This window comes from Mus caroli, chromosome 1, assembly GCF_900094665.2.
Source record: "Mus caroli chromosome 1, CAROLI_EIJ_v1.1, whole genome shotgun sequence".
NCBI lineage: Eukaryota > Metazoa > Chordata > Mammalia > Rodentia > Muridae > Mus > Mus caroli.
In genome coordinates this window covers 59,434,802-59,440,358 of record NC_034570.1, presented here as the reverse complement: position 1 = coordinate 59,440,358, position 5,557 = coordinate 59,434,802, and the positions used below count along the sequence as shown (strand labels likewise).

At 43.3% G+C, this 5,557-nt stretch overlaps 1 non-coding gene across 1 annotated transcript; it reads left to right on the top strand.

The window, feature by feature from the left end:
* The first annotated feature begins 1,016 nt into the window (after nt 1-1,016).
* On the top strand, nt 1,017-1,160 carry LOC115032451. The gene has a single exon (XR_003838129.1). It is a non-coding gene; the product is annotated as a small nucleolar RNA SNORA48 (small nucleolar RNA).
* Nucleotides 1,161-5,557: the final 4,397 nt, after the last annotated feature.

Here is a 5,557-nt window from a genome sequence, read left to right as displayed (position 1 = left end):
CAGTCACACTGGTGAGTCTTTATGGCTATAGATTCTGATATTTCTAAAGGACACAATCTCCCAGCATGCTCCCTGATCCTCTGTCGTTCACAAAATTGTTGCAGAAATAGTTTAAAAGTTTGGGTACATTTCATATGGATTCCCCAAACATTATCATCTTATGTAGACATGAAACCATTACTAAACTAGGAGAGTAAAGTTGCTATAATCTCTTTGGCCATCTCGCAACTCAAAGCTTAACAATTTTCCCACTGACATCCTTTTCGTTGGCTGGGATCCACTCTTCAGCTGACTCAGATGTTAAGTCTCTTGAAAATCAGAAGTCTGAGATCAGTGGCTGGGTTGGGTCCTTCTAGGCTCTGAGGAAGGACACGTTCATTCTATCCCTTCCTCCTAGTTCCTAATGGTTTCCAGTTTCTCTTCAGGCCTCATGCCTGAGGAAACACCATCCCAATCCTCCCCTTTATTTCCATATGTATTTACCCTGTGTATATGTTGGTATTTGTGTCAAAAGTATCGTATTAGACTAGAGGACCACCCTGCTCCAGGATGACTTCACTGTGACGGTTCTATTTCCACATAAGTCCTGACTCTACATTACTGGGGGCTGAGACTTCAGTGGATGAAAGAGAGGGAACACAATTTAACCTGTTATAGAAATCATCTGCCTAGTTTTTCAATCATAAAATTACAATTTTCCCTTTGAAATTTATTCTAAACATAAAGGAAAAATAAATTAAGGCTAGACTAAATATCTGATTATTTGTTGCATATTCAGCCAACTAATTTTATTTTTACTAGCTCATTGGGAATTTGTAGTGTTTTGATTATACTCATACCCACCCCAGCCAATCCAAGATCAGCCCCTGCTTCCCTACCCACTAAACGTTGTGTCCTATTTCTTTTTTAACTCCTCAAGTCAAATTTGTGATGTCCATATCTTCTTGGATTGGTGACCATCTATTGGAGTGTGGTTGATATGCCAGTGGCAACACTCTTTAAAAAGAAATACCTCTCACCCATGACAATGGGCAAAGAGACACCTTGTTGATGGTAGTGTTTTTATATCAGTCAGGGGGAGAGCAGGTGACAGTCCTTTGTTCATCTTAGCTTGATGCCCGGCTTGGTGGCCAAAGCTGTCTTATGCCTAGGATGCATAAAATTTAAATTAAATCAAATCAAGGCAGCACAACCTGAAAGGAGGAAGACAAACAGAGGCCTGCACTCTGCTATGCCAAGCAGTGTGGGCTGGAAAAGACATCCAAAGACCTTCCCTCCACCCATGGTACCAGAGACCATAGACACACAGAGTCCTGCCTCCTTCAACAAAGCACAGCCTAGGAGAAGGGAAACAGACAGAGACCTGCAGACCACCATGCCACTCACAGACATTTCTTCCAGAGCATGGCACAGGCTATCCATAGACACGTACTTGAATGCCATGCAGCATGGATGGATGATATCACCCAGGGCCCCACCAGATGAGTGGTCAACCTGCATGAGAGCCACCACAATATGTGAATGTTTGGTATTCATATGGGAGAGAATGAGAAGTGGAGCAACTTGAGCATTATGAACGAGAGACTCTGGAGAGGAGTAGCCTACTGTGAGTGGCCAGCCCCACCACCTAGGGACATGGTCAGGTCCCAGCATGAATTACTGCTGAGGGCCATGTCTAGTTCTACAGCTAAGCAACAGCAGGGGTCATATTGATGTCTGTGGTTCATATTACTACTAGATAACATGGGGTATCCCTGGTTCTGGCAACTGCCAGGGATCACATGAATGTCTGGAAACTATGAAGAACTTGCCCCATTGTACTGGCTGGTTTTATGTGTCAACTTAACACAAGCTGGAGTTATCAAAGAAAGGAGCCTCCCTTAAGGAAATGCCTCCATGAGATCCAGCTGTAAGGTATTTTCAATTAATGATCAAGAGGGGAAGGCCCAGCCCATTGTGGATGATGCCATACCTGGGCTAGTAGTCCTGGGTTCTATATGAAACCAAGCTGAGCAAGCCAATAAGCAGCACCCTCCATAGCCTCTGCATATTAGCTCCTGCCTCCAAGTTCCTGTCCTGTGTGAGTTCCTGTCCTGACTTCTTTTGGTGATGAACAGCAATATGGAAGTGTAAGCTGAATAAACCCTTTTCTCCACTACTTGCTTCTTAGTTATGATGTTTTGTGCAGGACTACAAACCCTGACTAAAACACCCACCTCTCACTGACTATGGCACTCTGGAGAGCTGGTCCCATCTCTCACAGGTGACAGAACTGGGGAAAGCAGGCCCTATACCTTAACTAGACAGCACAGAAAAGCTGATGCTGGTAGTGGGGACATAGGTGAGCCAGCACCAAGATAGAAAGTGTAACTGTCTGCTGTGAGGTGGTATGGGAGTAGAGATGATGACTTCCTCCCTCTTGCCACTCACCACCTGTGACAGTCTGAAGAGCTGGCCCTGAGGCTGTAAGAGCAGGTGAGCTGGCCCTGCCCTTCTAAGTCTGCAGCACTTGGGAGAGGGGGCCCTAACCCATGAATGGATCACACAGTAGAGCTGGCTCTGGAGGCTTGAGTGTAGGTGAGCCACCCCAGAGGGTGTGAAAGCAGGAAAATTGTTCCTGCCTCCTCCCAGCTATAGTACTGGTTGGCCTAGCTGGAACAGTACTGGAGAGCTCACCTTGGTGGTGCAGATAAGGGAGAGCCCAGGTGTGCTGCCCAGCTTAGCTACCACTCAGACCCAAAATCTACATCATCTGTGAACTTTTGGAGAACATGAAAGGATCAGTCCTGGTGATCTAAAGCTGCGGAATCTCCATGACATAGGATGACAGCAGGATAACTGGAAGGACTTCCGATGAAGATCCAATATTGATGGTGTCAAAGAAGCCAGAGACCTCAAAACAGACCAATGACTCAAGCAAAGATGTGTGGACAGAGACCTATACTGTGGCATACATTGTGACATACCCAAGGATATGGTTTCTGTGCTTTGTGTGTGTGTGTGTGTGTGTGTGTGTGTGTGTGTGTGGTTTTTTTGGTGGGGAAGGTTTCAAGGGCAAAGGGCAAATATGAGGGGAAGGGGAGTTGAGCCAGACTGGTGTACATGATGTAAAACTCAGAATTAGTAAAGCATTTTAGAAGATGACTCTCCTTCTCTGAACATCTACTAAGTGCCTCAGCTAAGGGAGGGGCTTTGTGCCCATTACCCACTCCAAGCTGGGATTTGGTCTCAGTCAGTTAATTTTAATACCTGCTGAATATCCTTACCTAAAAAAATAAAGTATTACTGTGCTATTCAACAAATGGAAATTTTCTGTTCTTTTTCTATATTTATTCTTGAAAATTCTATGAGAAAAAAAATTCCTTGTCTCTCTCATTGACTCAATAGAAATTATTTTTATCACTAATGACTCAAATTTATATTTTAATTCAATGGCTATTCTCCATTATTGTTGCTATTTTACTCATTTGACCAATACAATCTACTTACTTCTTTACTAGAGCAAGTCTGTTTGTTGTTGTTTTACTGTACCATAAAAATAACTTTTTTTGTTTTTGGTTTTTGGTGTTTGGAGACAGGGTTTCTCTGTATAGCCCTGGCTGTCCTAGAACTCACTTTGTAGACCAAGCTGGCCTTGAACTCAGAAATCTGCCTGCCTCTGCCTCCCGAGTGCTGGGATTAAAGGCGTGCGGCACTACACCCGGGTAATAATTTTTATTATACTATATAAACAATATATATTTCCTGGTAAAATCTTAAAATAATATAGCAGATTTAAATTAATCTTTTTAACTTTTTTTTATATTTCCCTTTTATTGAAAATAGACTTTTCTTCACATATATTTTAATTATGGCTGCTCCTCCCTTTGCTCCTCCCAGTTCATCTCCACTTTCCCTTCCATCCAGATCCACTCCCTTTCTGTCCCTCATTGGAAAACAAACAAGAGTCTAAGAAATTATAGTATGATATATGATAAAAAAAACAAAGTCTAACACATTGTAGTTAGACAACAGAAACAAGCATAAGGAAAAGAGTCCAAGAGAAGGCCCTAGAATCAGAGGCTCACCTATTCACACACTCGGGAATCCCATTAAAAGACTAAACTGGAAACCATAATGTATACACAAAAGATCTGGTCCAGACCTGTGAAGATGCTCTGCATGATGCCTCAGCCTCTGATTTCTTCTGAGCTTGGAGCCTGCTGATTTGTTTTCTTGCTGTCTCCTCCTCTTATACTATTTCTGGCCCTCCTCCTCATCTCTCTCCCTCCTCCTCCTCCTCCTCCTCCTCCTCCTTCTTCTTCTTCTTTTTCTTCTTTCTTCTTGGATATTTTCTTTATTTACATTTCAAATGTTATCCCCTTTCCCGGTTCTGCCCCCAGAAACCCCCTATCTCATCCTCTCTCCTCCCTGCTCCTATGAGGGTGTTGCTCCACCCACCCACCCTGGATTCTTCTACACTGGGGCATCTAGCAAACCTTCAAAGGACGAAGGACCTCTCCTCCCATTGATGCCTAACAAGGCCATCCTCTGCTACATATGCAGCTAGAGCCATGTATACTCCTTGGTTGATGGCTTAGTCCCTGGGAGCTCTCAGGAGGCTGGTTGTTTGATATTGTTGTTCCTCCTATGGGCTTACAAACCCCTTCAACTCCTTCAGTCCTTTCTCTAACTCCTCTACTTGGGACCTCATGCTCAGTCCAATGGTTGACTGCAAGCATCCACCTCTGTATTTGTAAGGCTCTGGCAGGGCCTCTCAGGAGACAGCCGTATCAGGCTCCTTTCAGCATGTACTTCTTGGCATCTGCAATGGTGTCTGGGTTTGGTAACTGTATTTGGGATGAATCCCCAGGTGGGACAGGCTCTAGTTAGACTTTCCTTCAGTCTCTGCTCAGCACTGTATCTTCATATTTGCTCCTGTGAGCATTTTGTTCCCCTTCTAAAAAGGACTAAAGCACCCACACTTTGCTCTTCCTTCTTCTTGAGCCTCATGTGATCTGTAAATGGTATTTGGAGTTTTTGGACTAATAGCCACTTATCAGTGAGTGCATACTATGTGTGTTCTTTTGTGATTGGGTTACCTCATTCAAGATGATATTTTCTAATTCCATCCATTTGCCTAAGAATTTCATGAATTCATCGTTTTTAATAGTTGAGTAGTACTCCATTGTGTAAATGTACCACATATTCTGTATCCATTCCTCTGTTGAAGGACATCTGGGTCCTTTCAAGCTTCTGGCTATTATAAATAAGGCTGCATAGTGGAGCATGTGTCCTTATTATATGTTGGAGCATCTTCTGGGTATGTGCCCAGGAGTGGTATAGCTGGCTCCACAGGAAGTACTATGTCCAGTTTTCTGAGGAACTGACAAACTGATTTCCAGACTATATGGTATTGGTACAAAGACAGGCAGGTAGATTAATGGAATATAATTGAAGACCCAGAAATGAACCCACACACATGGTCACTTGATATCCCACAAAGGAGCAAAAACCATCCAGTGGGAAAAAAACAACATTTTTTATTACGTATTTTCCTCATTTACATTTCCAATGC